Consider the following 16,977-nt stretch of genomic DNA (forward strand, 5'->3'; position numbering starts at 1 on the left):
CCACAATGAGGTACCATCTCACACAGGTCAGAATGGCTGCTATCAAAGTCTACAAACAATAAATGCTAGAGAGGGTGTGGAGAAGTGGGAACCCTCTTACACTGTTGGTGGGAATGCAAACTAGTACAGCCACTATGGAGAACAGTGTGGAGATTCCTTAAAAAACTGGAAATAGAACTGCCATACGACCCAGCAATCCCACTGCTGGGCATACACACTGAGGAAACCAGAGTTGAAAGAGACACATGTACCCCAGTGTTTGTCACAGCACTGTTTATAATAACTAGGACATGGAAGCAACCTAGGTGTCCATCAGCAGACAAATGGATAAGAAAGCTGTGGTACATATATACAATGGAGTATTACTCAGCTATTAAAAAATAATGTATTTGAATCAGTTCTAATGAGGTGGATGAAACTGGAGCCTACTATACAGAATGAAGTAAGCCAGAAAGAAAAGCACCAATACAGTATATTAATGCATATATATGGAATTTAGAAAGATGGTAACAATGACCCTATATGTGAGACAGCAAAAGAGACACAGATATAAAGAACAGTCTTTTGGACTCTGTGGGAGAGGGCAAGGGTGGGATGATTTGAGAGAATAGCATTGAAACATGTTTATTACCATATTCTGATGCAAGCATGGAGCCCAAAGTGTTTCTCTTCTCATTCACAATTCAGTTCATGGCTCTAAAAAAAATTGGAGGACATTTAGTTAATACTCACTGAACACCAGAAACTATGCCAGGGCCTCCACCATGGCACTCCAGCCTGCCTGATTGTTAGGATCATCTGAAACACTTTTGCACCAGGCAATGCTGGGGTCTGGCCTGCAGAATTCTGACTTTATTGCTCTGGGCAGATTGCCCAGGGCATCAGTGACCCTCCATCGCTTTCCCTTCTCCGGGTGTGCACGGCAGCATTAAGAATCCCTGTACTGAGAGATGAGATGCTTCATCCTACAGGTATGGAGGTGTCGTCTTGGGGGGCTAAACAGGGAGGTGACAGATGTGTGATTTAGAAAGAAGGCTGGGGAAGGCGATAGGGCCCTGGGTTTGGAATGAAGCCCAACTCCCACTGCAGGACTGGCCTCATAACAGCACTAAATGAAATGTAGGTCCTTTGTTCAAAATCTATTAATAATTTCTAAGGGGAGGGGGGCTCCTAAGCACAAAGCCCTGTTCAAGGTTACAGGCCACGAACTGGCCCAGGCTCATCACTGAAGACCGTGGGGAAGTCACTTGACCACCTCCAAGCTCCTGACTCTCTGTGCTGTGCACATCCCAGTAAGATCGTGGACGGGCAGTGCTGGGGGGCGGGGTGTCATGTACCCATTTGGTGGGTGAAGGGAAGCACAGAGAAGAGAGGAAGGGACGCAGGCTGACCAGCCAGTGTGAATGGAGACCCAGCTCCATCCACAAATTGAAAGATGAGCCTGGTGTCCAGCCCCCACCTTAGAGCAGCCACAGACCGCTAGCTGTGGCCAGCAGAGGGCAGCGTTGCACAGCTAAGACCCCAGGAGCTGGGGCACGTCCCAAAGTTGGATAGAACTATCTGCAGGAATGTAGGGCCAGGAGTCTGCGTGACTTAAAGCAGAAAATGCCCTAAGAAATAAGGCCTGGCCGTGACCTTCACCGTGAGACCAGAGCAATAAACAGATTAAAGGCAAAGACACGTGACCCACATGCAATAAAGAGGCAGCATGAAGAAATCGCTTTCCTGGGATCTATAACCCAATTCCCCTTGGCCTCCATCCCTGGGATGAGAACTTCAGGGTCCTCCCTGCCTGGTTTTCTCAAGACTGGAAAGAGGACGCACTTGATGGGCACTTCCTCACAGGGCATTTCATTCGATCTTCACAGTGCCCTAGAGGCATGTTTATATCTTCACTTGTTTCTAAGCAGAAGAGTAAATGACGCCCCGAGCTAGTTCTAGGCTGTGCTGGCTTCCTTTCCACCCCAGGGCCTTTGCACATGCTGGTTCTTTCCCTGAAATGCTGTCCTTCCACTCCACTCCTTTCCTGTCATCTACATCTACTTATGTCTCGGCTCAGCATCACTCCTCAGGGAGACCTTCTCAAATCTTGCAGATCTTGCCTTATCACTTTCATCATAGTGACCCATCCTTCCTTTCAGAGCTCCTCTCATGGTGTGCAGGTATATCTGTGGTTATCTGATTAGCATCTTTCTCTCTCTAGCCTGTAAGCACCAGGATGGCAGGAACTCACCATTTTGCTCACAACTGACTTTCCAGTGTCTTGGCCATTGCCCGGCCCAAGCCTATGAATATATGTATTCACTGAATAAGTGAGTAAACTTGCCCAACATCACATGGCTATTATGAGCCAGATCTCCTGACCCTGCAGTCAGCCCACATTCTCACTTTATCTTGTTGCTAAATATGAGAAAATATCTGTTACAAACAGGATAAAGAAAATCTTTTTTTTGTCTTTTTCTATGATAAAACTTTCCACTGCATTGTGTTTTCTTGAACCCATACAAAAAACATGAGTTTGCCCCTCACAGACAAACCCTAGTCTCTATGACTTTTCTGCCTCCAAAACATTAATAAATAAAATGTTATAATAAATAGATGAACCGGGGAAAACTGTTGAAAGTCGGAGGTGGGGAGGAGCAGGGGTGGTATTCCAGAGGCACAGAGGGCGCTACAGGTCGTCTGGACCCCATGACCACTCTAAAGAGGGGGAGTGGAGGCACAGTGAGCTTAAGCGACCCGCCCCAAACCACAGAGCTAGGTCTTCCATCGTGAACCTCCTGCTCCCAGACGTATGCCTTCCCAGCTTCTGTGTTTCTGCAGCCAGATTGCAACAGATGCCTTTTTGGTCGTTTAAGAAGATGCTTGCTTTGTTAAGCCCTGCACAGCTGTGCCACCTCATACTTTCCTGCCGCAGGCGGAGGACTTAATGAGTGTCTAGAATCTTATTTGGTGGTATACCTTCACCATCCCATAATAGGCAGGGGCAGAGCATCTTCTTTCCCATGCTAGGACATGCAGTCAAGCACACATTTTTGCAGAAGTTTGCCACTAGTCTCCTGAAGGTTACTGCTAGTCACGAGAAGCAGTTGTCACCATTTATGATTTTAGTGGTTTTCCAGATATGAGGAGATACAAGAATTTGGCTCATATAACCTTTTCCCAAAAATTTTTAGCCATCTGAAGGCCTGTTCTACCAATTTTTCCCAGAGCACAGAGTGCCCCATACCCAGTCTCCACCCTGAACTCCTTTCAGGGATTGTTGAGGGTCAGTGAGCACCGCAGCTTGTGACTTCATCGTTGTAGAGGCAGATGGCAAGTGCCCATCTATAGCTGAGACTATCTACCAAATACCAAGGCTTCTCTCATAGCTCAGTTGGTAAATCATCTGCCTGCATTGCAGGAGACCCAGGTTTGATTCCTGGGTCGGGAAGATTCCCTGAAAAAGGAAATGGCAACCCACTTCAGTATTCTTGTCTGGGAAATCCCATGGACAGATGAGTCTGGCAGGCTACAGTCCATGGGATCGCAAGAGTCAAACGTGACTTAGCGACTAAACCACCACCACCAAATACCTCGTTGCACCAGCTTTGTGAATGGTTGCAGTAAGCTGAGAATGTCACTGCGCTTGAGAGTAAGTTGCAGCTTTTGTTTTTTTCACTTCACCAAGTTTCCAGGTGTGCAGGATGCCTGCTGAGAACTCATGGCCAGCTGTTAACTGAGGCACTGATGGTGAAGTCATTTTCTTAGGAAGGCCTCAGTGGTTGACTGTCAGGCCCCTAATGCTCAGTCACACAGATGGAGTCGGGGGTTTTCTCACATAGCAAGAAGGGAGGCGGTCAATTTCCTCTCCTGTATGTTTGGCTGGAGACAGTCACGTCTATTCCTGAGCCAAATACTGGTGAAGCAAATGAGATGGGCTTTATTTATTTAGTGAAACGCTCTGTGCCAGGCATCATCATAAGCGCTAACTCAGTCCTCTTACGGCCCTATAAGGAGGGTCTGATCATTACAGAGAAGGCAATGGCACCCCACTCCAGTATTCTTGCCTGGAAAATCCCATGGACGGAGGAGCCTGGTGGGCTGAAGTCCATGGGGTCGCTAGGAGTCGGACACGACTGAGCGACTTCACTTTGACTTTTCACTTTCATGCATTGGAGGAGGAAATGGCGACCCACTCCAGTGTTCTTGCCTGGAGAATCCCAGGGACGGGGGAGCCTGGTGGGCTGCCGTCTATGGGGTCGCACAGAGTCGGACACGACTGAAGTGACTTAGCTGCAGCAGCAATCATTACAGAAGAGGAAACTCAGGTCCAGAGAAGTTAGCTTACTCGGTCAATCCTGCATAGCTTTTAAGTGGAAAAGCTGAGGTTTTAGTCCAAGCCAGCTGACTCAAGAATTTCCATCCACGCTATCCTACCCCTCAGTGCCCTTGGGTGTACAGACCCATCCTGGAGCCCTCGGTGGGAGCAGTTCTCCTGAGGGGTGTCTGCTTTGAGATCGGGGTAGACGTGGAATGGACTCAGAATGCCTTTATGAAGGAGGGCTGGGATGAATGCCCAGGGGGTCCCAGCAGTGGCCTCTGCCCTCCCCGTCCGCCCTTTCATCTCTCTTTCCTGCCTCCCTCCCCGGGTCAATGCTTGCATAAAGGGGGTTGCTAAAACCCAGTAATTACTCCTCTCTCATGTCTGTGACCCTCGTCATCCTTCTGCCCTTTCCCCTCACTTTCTGCTTCTCGCTCTTTGAGTTGTGTTATGAAATGACTTTCACAATGTCAGCCATAAATAGATTATGAGAAGAAAATCTTTTGTTTAAACAGAAATTCTAATTTTCCAAAAGGTGGTGAATAAACACTCTGGGATGCATTAGAGATCAGCAAATCTTGTTTGCGCAAAATCATGCTTCAATTTCCTTTTATAAGCAGAAAATTGCAGCTCTAACGACCTTGCCAGAGGCCTCTTTGAGTCAAAGGATTGGCCTCCCCGTTTCAATTTGCGCTGCTCAGAAGAGGCTGAGCCTTTCCGTGAGCCGGGTGGGTTGTAGGCTTGCCTCAGGGGCACTGAGTGGCTCTCTCCACCCTTCCTGCTGTGCGCACCCCAGCCCTTCAAATGAACGTGCTGTCAAGGGTGACTCATAAAGGACTTTCTTCAAGCAGAGACATCCACAGCCTGGGTGCAGGAGCATGGAGCCCCAGGCTTGGGAGAGCTCTGGGTGGCTGTGTAGTTGTGGGTTTTGCTGCCGTCAGAAGCAGAATGTTCTTTTCAACACCTCTCACCGGTGGCACCGGCGACTCCTTACACAACAGGCCAGGGAGGGTCTTCAGCGACTCCTCAGGGTGGGCATCACTGAAGCCATCACAGCCACATCGGTAAAGCAGGGAGGCTTATTAGAAGGACAGGCTGCCCTCATGGAAGCGAGGGTGGGCAGCGTTCCAGTTACCAGTACTGCATGACACGTCATCCCAAAACCGAGTGGCGAGAAACAATCCCTTTTCTAATGCCTGAAAACTCTGTGGGTCAGGAAATCGGACAGGGCACAGCAGGAAGAGCCTGTCGCTGCTCCAGGATGCCCAGGCCTTCATGGAGAGGCCGGTGGCCTCATCTCTCACGTGGCTGGTGGTTGGCGCTAGCGGCTGGGAACTCGGCTGGGAACTCGGCTGGGACTGTCAGTGAAACACTTACATGTGGCTTCTCCCTGTGGCCCGGGCGTCCATGAGGAGGTATCCCGAACATCTCTGACTGCAGGGAGGGAACTGCCGTACAGTCCCAGCTCCACGTTCTGAAAGCCATTGCCACATCTGTACTGAGGCCACACGGGTCGCGGGCTGGGCCCAGACGGTGACAGAGTGTGGCAGAGACACTGAGCCTGGTCCGCTCCTGGGGAACGCAGGATTCCATGGGTGACCCTGGCGGGGGGCCTCCCTGACAGCCCTGCCAAGCCTTCCCTGAAACAACCCTCTGGAGGAACAAGCCCTCACTCCTTAAGTGCGGTCTGCATGGAGCAACCTTCCAAAGAGCACTGTACAGTGGAGAAAACCAAATAGATCCAGGTCAGCCTCTGCAGGGATAAATCATGTCGATGGCATGGACCCTTCCTTGACAGGATGTGGTGAGAAAGACACTTTACCTCTGGAAGTCTTGATCTTCAAAACTCATCACCAAACTCAGCATGAAAATAGCATCAGATTCCCAGAGGGGAACAGCTACAAAATACCCAACTGGTGTTCCTGAAAACTGTCAAGTTCATCAAAGCAAGGCAAGGCTGCGAAACTAGGGTAAAGCTATTAAGAAAGTACACATGTGGTGGGGGGAAGAAGATTTTACAGGAGCTGAGGGAGTTGAACAGGGCAAAGGAGTGAGGAAAGATGGTCGCAGAAAGTGAGCCCCAGCCCCTCCGCCCCGCCCCATGCTGGCCTCATCCTGGGGCTGGGGGCTCGATGGGGGCCTTCTTTCCAGGCATGACATCCAAGTACATCAATAGCCAAAGGAAAGGATATCAACACCTCCAGTTAGTTTTGTCTTTTTTTTTTTTTAGCCACAAGAAAACTGTCCTCATGGCCCATTGGACCATTCACTGCAGTGACAGGGCTACCCTGCTTGGCTGGGATGAACCAGAATCTCCCCATAGGTTGGAGTTGGGGGTCATCTTCTCCCTAGTTTGTTGGGTCTTCTTAGCGAGAAGGGCAATGATTGCTGGATTGGTACCAAACTCCATCCGCCACCCAGGGCTGGAATGGATGCTGGAAGAGCCTTGGGAGGCTCCACAGGCACAGGCAGTGGTCCTGAACTGGGCAGAGCATACTTAGAGAACTGGATGAATCAGGTTATCAGAGATGCAATCGATAGGAGTTTCCTGTGGACTGGATAGCTTGGTGCAAGAGAGAAGTTCTTTATATGGATTCAGTACTATATGATGGTTTTCCTAAACTCAGTTTCATAGTAATCACACCTCAAAACCACAGAACACACTGTTCTCTCATGAATGTGAGCCTTCTGAGAGGGGCGGTCGTATTCTCTGTTAGTGACATAGCATGAAATTCCATAAGAAAAAGGACCTCATTCACTGGGAGTGTTTTCTATCCCCACCAATGACTTCACCAAACGTTCCATTCATGAGCACTTAGAATCAATTGAGTCCAATTTGGAATAATTTTTAAAGGAAAAAAAAAACATTGAACTCAATCGGTTCCATGTTTAATAAAATTATGCCTCATAAGACTTCAGTTTGATTAAATTTAAAATATAAATGTCTAGGTATAAAGCAAAACATAATGGCTTTTATTAAACCAGCCCCAGTCAGAAGCCCAGTCAGATTTCACATGGTTTCACATCTGCATTTCCTGCTGAGTCCTTCTTTTCATAAACAACTGTTGAAATCATAAAGTCTACATTTATCAATGTGGATATGACCATCCTTTCTTGGTGAATGAATACAGGTATAAAGTATTATCACATTTACTCTGCTCAGAAGGGAAGATGGCCTGCCAGTGTGTGCTATTACCCCAAAAGAAGTTCTATAATGAGTGAGCCCTAGACAAACCATGGGTTCCCTCTTCATATATGCTCTGATTCTGATAGGAGCCTTGTAAGCACTTTGAAATGGCTCTGAGCTGTTACTTTGATAGCCTTCAGAGCCATACGTGTTGCTATAAACCTTAAATTTCATTTGGAAGCAGTTTAACCCTCAATTTATCCACAAACTTTTAAAGAAAACTGCACAATTTCCCAAAGCAAATTCCTCCTGAAATGTGAGCTAGCGTCTCATCAACTCAGCCACTATACACTTGATAAGGACTACATGAAAATTAGGGCAATTCAAAGTCACACTGACTCAACCAACATAAATCGGGATTTTAGTCGTGTTTTGTTTCTGCTGTGGTATTGTTTGGGGGTTATTCTGATTTTTTAATTTGTTAAATGTTTTAATGATTAATGATTTATGCCAATATGCCTTTATGCAAAAGAGTGGATACGCTCATAATACGTTGATAAGGATACAGGCTGGTACAGCTTTATTGGAAGATATTGTGGCAGTAGGCTTTAAAGTGTTTGCAATGTATTTCTAGATATTAGACTAAAGAAAAACTTGCCCCACAGCAACCCCAGCATGGGGCAGGTCACTCTGGTCTGTGCTCTGACGGCACCGGGTACCATCTCTTTTCAAACTCAGCATAACCATGATTATCCAACCATTCCATAGGCAATTAAGCTCAACTAAGAACTACTCCTAACCTGCAGAAAACAGTGAAAGCAGACTTGCATACAGACCACCTAGACTTCACACATGGTTCATTTATCCAACGTCTATCCCCCCCTAGACCCTGAGAGTTACATAATGTGACTCTGTGTCTCTGTGTGTCGACGTTAAAAACGGGGCTCATACTCTATGTCACAGGGTGCTTGTGAGAATTAAATATCTTTCCTCTATTTTTTTATTGACGTATAGACGGAGAAGGCAATGGCACCCCACTCCAGTACTCCTGCCTGGAAAATCCCAGGGACGGGGGAGCCTGGTGGGCTGCAGTCCATGGGGTCGCTAGGAGTCGGACACGACTGAGCGACTTCACTTCCACTTTTCACTTTCATGCACTGGAGAAGGAAATGGCAACCCACTCCAGTGTTCTTGCCTGGAGAATCCCAGGGACGGGGGAGCCTGGTGGGCTGCTGTCTATGGGGTCACACAGAGTCGGACACGACTGAAGCGACTTAGCAGCAGCAGCAGCAGCAGCAGTTGATTTACAGTGTCATGTTAGTGTCAGGTACATGGCACAGAGATTCAGTTGTGTGTGTATATAACTTTATATATATATTTACAAAAGAACATATATACTCTTTTTCAGATTTTTTTCCCTTATAGGTTATTACAAAATATTGAGTAGAGTTCCCTGTGCTACACATAGGTCCTTTTTGATGATCTATTTTATCTATAGTGTGTGTATATACTAACCCCAAACTCCTGGTTTATCCCTCCCCACCAACCTTCCCCTTTGGTAACCATTTAAGTTTTTTTTCCTATGTCTATGGGTCTATTCATGTTTTGTAAATAAGTTCATTTGTATCTTCTTTCTCAGATTCTACATATAAGCTATATTAAATGATATTTGTCTTTGTCTGACTTCCTTCACTTAGTACGATCATCTCTAGGCCCATCCATGTTGCTGCAAGTGGCATTATTTCATTCTTTTTCGTAGCTGAGTAGTATTACATTGTGTGTGTGTGTGAGACATCTTCATTCATCTGTGATAGACGTTGAGGTTGTTTCCTTGTTGTGGCTATTATAAACAGTGCTGCTGTGAACATCAGGGTGCGTGTATCTTTTCAAATTATAGTTTACTCTGGATGCATGCCCAGAAGTGGGGTTTCAGGATCATATGTTAACTCTATTTTTAGTTTTTAAGGAACCTCTACACCATTCTCCATAGCGGCTGCATCATTTTACATTCCCGCCAACAGTGTAGAAAGCATTCCTTTTTAAAATATCTTAAGCTGAGTTTCTGGAGAAGGGAATGGCAAGCCACTCCAGTATTCTTGCCTAGAGAATTCTACAGACAAAGGAGCCTGGCGGGCTACGGTCCGTGAGGTTGCAAAGAGTCAGACACGACTGAGTGACTAACACACACACGGACTGAGTTTCAGTACTAAATACTAGTGTGGCTTGTTACCCAGCACACACTGACTGCTACATTTGTCATTGTTCCTTTCATGCCTAGCAGGGGCTGGCACTAGTAAATTCCCAATTAGTATTTATCGAATGAATGAATGAATGAGTTCATGAGCAAAGGAAAGAATTGATGAGTGAATGAACAAATGAGAGGCAGGAGGGAAGCAACCCTTTAATTCTATTGGATAGATTAATTCTAGGGAGTGGGAGGATCAAGTTACAACAACAATGATCTCTTCTTAATTGCCTTAATTTCATAGACTGTGTGCTTAGAAAGAGAAATGTGATGAGACATAATCTTCTAATCACATTAGAACAACTTGTCATGTCTTTTCTATGGATTGTAAAAGAACATCCAAATTTCAGATTCAGGTCCCCTGACTACTTTAGAAAACCAAACCATCCATTAATATATTTCAGGAAATTACACTCAAACTGGTTATCTTACTTATTAGCAAGGTTGATATTTCTCCTTCCCTCAACCACAGATATAAAATGCCATCTGGGAGCACAGACAATAATTTGAACTCTATGGGATTCTTTAGTTTATCTCTATCGTGTATAACTGAAATCTTAATTTTTCCAGTCATATTAAGTTCTTCTTTCTCCTGAGGCAAAACCAGAAGGCAAAAAATCTTCAAAGCCATTGAACTGTGTTCTTGCCTTCTTGGATTTCAGCTCTAAAACAGAGTTGAGAAGACAAAACAGATTAATTAATTGAAGTGTCACAATTGTAATTATCTAATTCATTTTATTCCCCAGATTTTCAACATGTTAAATTCAGGTAGTAGTTAAGTTTTGAGGATTTATGTGACATAAATATTTGTTAATCAACTACCAGAAAACTCAGTTTCCTTTTTAAAAATGATTTCCTGGGGCTATTAGGGAGGGGAGTAGGATAAATGGACCAGTTTTGGTTTTTTTCATGCCAGAGTCAGTGAATACCATCTAGAGTTAAAACATGGGGACTTAGAAAAAGTTGATGACTTCAGCTTCTCTGGTTTTTATCTTTTTTTCTTAAGTTTAAGGGGAAAGTGAACTTGTTTCTCTTAACTGTGTGTGTGTCTCCAAATGGTGGCAGTTACTTTAGTTCAACTTCAGATTTCATTAGTATCAAATCTAAGTCAAGTCAAATGCCTTCTCATTACAAATACTATATGTAGTAAAATTCCTCCTTTTCAACAAAGAATATTATTTGTTTTTTTCATCCGTAGAGCAGAGACCAAATACTGAGGATGGAGGTTATTCAAGGGTGGCAGGGAGTAGAGTATTGAGGTTGTTTTTCCTTGGGCATCATCCTTTGTACTTTTATAACTTGTTCAACTTTTAGAAAATATAACCACATTATCATTTTATACAATGATAAAGGTATTAACATTTTAAAAAACCAAATCACTAAAATGTTTCTCCTAGCTTGCTCCAAGTTAGTTCTCCACCTCAAAACATCTGGCTTTAAAAGCCTACAGCACAGATAATGCATTTGGGAGTGATCAGCACAGAGAGGGTTCTGTGCCACAGGAGAGGAAATGGCCCAGCCAGAGAGGAAGAAAAGAGAAGCAAGGCCTCCTTCCCCAGAAGACGAGCTGGCACTGAAGCCGGAGTGAGCTCAGAGGTGTCGAGACAAGACAGAACCTCCTGCAGTCACAGATGCAAAGCTTCCAAGAAAGCCCCAACAGGAGTCCCCCACTCTCAAGAGTTCTCTCCGATTCACTCATATTTCTTTGAATGACATAGAAATTCCGGAACACTGCTTGCTAGAGACCCATCACAGGGCTTCGCATCCCCAGTATTCTTCTGCAGCAGACACCATGTCCCCAGGAGGTGCCCCAGACAGCCTCCAGCCCTGTAGCGGGGTAGAATCTTCACTGCTGACCCTCCCGGAGCTCCACGGCTGCTGCTGAGCCCCCCTCCCTCACCCCACACAGCCCATCCCCCAGCTTTGTACAAACTGAGGAAGATACCCAAGCACAAACATGGTACTTCAGGCCTTGGTGTTTTCCCTGAGGCAGATTCCACACGCTCATGGTAAATCTAAATATAACTCCCTGGCCTGTTGCCTGGAAGAAGCCCTCCACGGTCAGGTTCCTCTGTAACTTCCCAATCACGTCTCCTCCAAGGGACCCGTGAGCCTGAGTTTCCCTCTGCTCCCTGTGTTTCCTCCGGAGTCATCAGCAGAGGGCTCGCCCCATGCAGCAGCCTATAGAGTGTCTTTGAGCCGTTTAGAAAGAAGCATCCCTTCCTCACATTACTTTTACTTCCATCTGGCAGAAAATCACTGTCTTGTACTGATGTATCTAGAAAACTTTCAGGATAGATTACCCAAAGCCACAGCATCTCTGCCATAAACAACAGGCGCCCCTTACAGGACATCCTTGTGTGTGGCACAGCCTGCCTTCCCAGGCCCTGCCTTCCTGGGCTTTTTTCTCTCTGCATCATGTATGTGTTTTTCCCAGCACTACTTCCATGACTGAGCGTTAGGTATCTCAATGTCTTGGGAGGAATTCTAAGGTCAAGTGGTCAAAATCAGCATCTTGCTAGAAAGATCACGTACCCACCTGGCCTGGCCTGTCCTCTCTGGATGTGAACTTCCTGTTCAGTCTTAGAAGCTGGACTGTTTCAAGGAGAACCTGTTAAAGGATATCAAGCCTCCACATTTGCTGGAGACTGGACTCATCTCAATCCTCACTGGCATGTGAATTCACTCTACCCTGAATTTTACAGGTAATAGAAATCAAGGCTTCCCAAGACTAAGCAGCTCCCCCAGGGTTCACTGGAGATGCTACACTGCATGGTCTTCCCACCCTCAAAGCCCCTAACTCAGCAGGTTGAAACAAGAGACCAGAGAAGACGAGAGATGTGTCCACGAGGATGGGCTGGCTGAGTACCTTGCTGTGTGAGCCTAGATGTCCCTTTTCACTTAGGGAAAATTTTTACACTGCAGTCAAAAGCCATTTAAGACATAAACTCCAGGAAGACAGTAATGGAAGTGCTGGTAACCCTTAATGACAGCGGCGCTCGCAAAACGTACAGTTCACGAAGGGCTAACGCTTGATCCGAAAAGCTCTTGTTAAAATCCAATCATCATGAGCAATGAGCGTGAGCAGGAGATGCTGTTGCTGAACAAAAACTGGAAAGGTTAATGGCCTTCTTTGCTAAAAACAATCTGAGGCTTTATCTCACGTTCCAGCTCAGCCTCAGATCCGTGCATATGCTGAAGATTGTTTTGGTTTTGGGGTGGTTTTTTTTTTTTTTTTGCATTTTAGTAATCAGGAGAAAAATTGATTACCAAAATTATAATTAAGAGCTGGGAAAATATGCAACAATTTGGCTGCTTCATTTAGCACATATTTCAGGTTAATTGCATGATTTTACTAATGAAGATATTTGCATGAATATTTTCAGGGGCTACATTCACTTTATTGTGTAATGAACACTCTGCTGAGCAGAAGACTTCGCTTTTTGTGGGATTCAGGATGAGACAAAGGCTGAAACTCTCGATGAGTTTTTAGCCTCACATGTCAGGAGCTTAATTCAGTTCCCTTCAGTCACTCAGTCATGTCTGACTCTTTGCGACCCCGTGGAGTGAAGCACGCCAGGCCTCCCTGTCCATCACCAACTCCTGGAGCTTACTCAAACTCATGTCCATTGAGTCGGTGATGCCATCCAACCATCTCATCCTCCGCCGTCCCCTTCTCCTCCCTCCTTCAATCTTTCCCAGCATCAGGGTCTTTTCAAATGAGTCACTTCTTTGCATCAGGTGGCCAAAGTATTGGAGTTTCAGCTTCTACATCAGTTCTTCCAATGAACTGATTTAATGATTTCCTTTAGGATGGACTGGTTGGATCTCCATCCAAGGGACTCTCAAGAGTCTTCTCCAACACCACAGTTCAGAAGCGTCAATTCTTTAGGCTCAGCTTTCAGAGCTCAGTGCTCAGTTATAGTCCCACTCTCACATCCATACATGATCACTGGAAAAACCATAGCCTTGACTAGATGGACCTTTGTTGGCAGAATAATGTCTCTGCTTTATAACAAGCAGTCTAGGTTGATCCTAACTTTTCTTTCAAGGAGCAAGTGTCTTTTAATTTCATGGCTACAGTCACCACCTGCAGTAATTTTGGAGCCCAAAAAATAAAGTCTCTCACTGTTTCCACTGTTTCCCCATCTATTTGCCATGAAGTGATAGGACCAGATGCCATGATCTTAGTTTTCTGAATGTTGAGTTTTAAGCTACTTTTTCACTCTACTGTTTCACTTTCATCAAGAGGCTCTCTTTAGTTCTTCACTTTCTTCCATAAGTGTGGTGTCATCTGCATATCTGAGGTTATTGATATTTCTCCTGAAATCTGGATTCCAGTTTGTGCTTCATCCAGTCCAGCATTTCTCATGATGTACTCTGCATATAAGTTAAATAAGCAGGGTGACAAAATACAGCCTTGATGTACTCCTTTCCCAGTTTGGAACCAGTCTGTTATTCCATGTCCAGTTCTAACTGTTGCTTCCTGACCTGCATACAGATTTCTTAGGAGGCAGGTCCGGTGGTCTAGTATTCCCATCTCTTTCAGAATTTTCCACAGTTGTGAAAAATTTCCACTACGTTGTGATCCATACAGTCAAAGGCTTTGCCATAGTCAATAAAGCAGAGGTAGATGCTTTTCTGGAACTCTCTTGCTTTTTTGATGATCCGACAGATGTTGGCAATTTGATCTCTGGTTCCTCTGCCTTTTCTAAATCCAGCTTGAACATCTGGAAGCTCATAGTTCATATACTGTTGAAGCCTGGCTTGGAGAATTTTGAGCATTACTTTACTAGCATGTGAGATGAGTGCAATTGTGTGGTAGTTTGAGCATTCTTTGGCATTGCCTTTCTTTGGGATTGGAATGAAAACTGAACTTTTCCAGTCCTGTGGCCACTGCTGAGTTTTCCAAATTTGCTGGCGTATTGAGTGCAGCACTTTCATAACATCATCTTTTAGGATTTGAAATAGCTCAACTGGAATTCCATCACCTCCACTAGCTTTGTTCATGGTGATGCTTCCTAAGGCCCACTTGACTTCACTTTCCCGGATGTCTGGCTCTAGGTGAGTGATCACACCACCATGATTATCTTGGTCATGAAGATCTTTTTTGTACAGTTCTTCTGTGTATTCTTGCCACCTCTTCTTAATATCTTCTACTTCTGTTAGGTCCATACCATTTCTGTCCTTTATCGAGCCCATCTTTGCATGAAATTTTCCCTTGGTATCTCTGATTTTCTTGAAGAGATCTCTAGTCTTTCCCATTCTATTGTTTTCCTCTATTTCTTTGCATCGATCACTGAGGAAGCCTTTCTTATCTCTCCTTGCTATTCTTTGGAACTCTCCATTCAAATGGGTATAACTTTCCTTTTCTCCTTTGCTTTTTGCTTCTTTTCTTTTCATAGCTGTTTGTAAGGCCTCCTCAGACAACCATTTTGCCTTTTTGCATTTCTTTTTCTTCGGGATGGTCTTGATCACTGCCTCCCATACAATGTCATGAACCTCTGTCCATAGTTCTTCAGGCTATCTGTCTATCAGATCTAGTCCCTTGAATCTATTTCTCACTTCCACTGTATAACTGTAAGGGATTTGATTTAGGTCATGCCTAAATGGTCTAGTGGTTTCCCCTTCTTTCTTCAATTTAAGTCTGAATTTGGCAATAAGGAGTTCATGATCTGAGCCACAGTCAGGTCCCAGTCCTGTTTTTGCTGACTGTATAGAGCTTCTCCATCTTTGGCTGCAAAGAATATAATCAATCTGATTTTGGTATTGATCATCTGGTGATGTCCATGTGTGGAGTCTTTTCTTGTGTTGTTGGAAGAGGGTGTTTGCTATGACCAGTGCATTCTCTTGGCAAAACTCTATTAGCCTTTGCCCTGCTTTGTTCTGTACTCCAGCCAAATTTGCCCATTACTCCAGATATTTCTTGACTTCCTACTTTTGCATTCCAGTCCCCTATAATGAAATGGACATCTTTTTTGGGTGTTAGGTCTAGAAGGCCTTGTAGGTCTTCATAGAACCACTCAACTTCAGCTTCTTCTGCATTATTAGTCTGAGCAAAGACTTGGATTACTGTGACATTAAATGGTTTTCCTTGGAAACGAACAGAGATCATTCTGTCGTTTTTGAGATTGCATCCAAGCACTGCATTTTGGACTCTTTTGTTGACTATGATGGCTACTCCATTTCTTCTAAGGGATTCTTGCCCACAGTAGTAGATATAATGATCATCTGAGTTAAATTCACCCATTCCAGTCCATTTTAGTTCTCTGATTCCTAAAATGTCAATGTTCACTCTTGCCATCTCCTGTTTGATCACTTCCAGTTTACCTTGATATGAACCTAATTCCAGGTTCCTATGCAGTATTGCTCTTTACAGCATTGGACTTTACTTCCATCACCAGTCACATCCACAACAGGGTGTTGTTTTTGCTTTGGCTCCATCTCTTCATTCTTTCTGGAGTTATTTCTCCACTGATCTCCAGTAGCAACTGGGCACCTACCAACCTGGGGAGTTCATCTTTCAGTGTCCTATCATTTTGCCTTTTCATACTGTTCATGGGGTTCTCAAGGCAAGAATACTGAAGTGGTTTGCCATTCCCTTCTCCAGTGGACCACATTCTGTCAGAACTCTCCACCATGACCCGCCCATCTTGGGTGGCCCCACATGGCATGGCTCATAGTTTCATTGTGTTAGACAAGCCTTGGTCCATTTGATCAGATTGGCTAGTTTTCTGTGATTGTGGTTTTCAATCTGTCTGCCCTCTGATGGAGAAGGATAAAAGGCTTATGGAAGCTTCCTGATGGGAGAGAATGACTGAGGGGGAAACTGGGTCTTGTTCTGATGGGCGGGGCCATGCTCAGTAAATATTTAACACAATTTTCTGTTGAAGGGCTGGGCTGTGTTCCCTCCCTGCTATTTGACCTGAGGCCAAACTATGGTGGAGGACCTCCTTCAAAAGGTCCCATGGACGCTCTGCTACACAGCCCCCCCAACCCTGCAGCAGGCCACTGCCAACCCTCGCCTCCACCGGAGACTCCTGGACACCCACAGGCAAGTCCGGGACAGTCTCTTGTGGGGTCACTGCTCCTTTCTCCCGGGTCCTGGTGCACAAGGTTCTGTTTGTGCCCTCCAAGAGTCTATTTCCCAGTCCTGTGTAAGTTCTCATGGCTCTGTGGTGGGTTAATGGCGACCTCCTTCAAGAGGGCTTATGCTATACCCAGGTCTGCTGCACCCAGAGCCCCTGCCCCGCAGCAGTCCACTGCCGACCCGCAGCTCCTCAGGAGACACCCAGACACAGT

General features: G+C 45.3%; 1 long non-coding RNA gene across 1 annotated transcript; it reads left to right on the forward strand.

The window, feature by feature from the left end:
- Positions 1–692: 692 nt before the first annotated feature.
- LOC147353010 (uncharacterized) lies at positions 693–15,765 on the forward strand. Its single transcript, XR_015145305.1, has 2 exons — positions 693–971; positions 12,381–15,765. It is a non-coding gene; the product is annotated as an uncharacterized LOC147353010 (long non-coding RNA).
- The last annotated feature ends 1,212 nt before the right edge of the window (positions 15,766–16,977 follow it).

Source organism: Bos grunniens, chromosome 18 (genome assembly GCF_055505025.1).
Source record: "Bos grunniens cultivar Pamir isolate PY7600 chromosome 18, Bosgru_T2T1.0, whole genome shotgun sequence".
Lineage (NCBI taxonomy): Eukaryota > Metazoa > Chordata > Mammalia > Artiodactyla > Bovidae > Bos > Bos grunniens.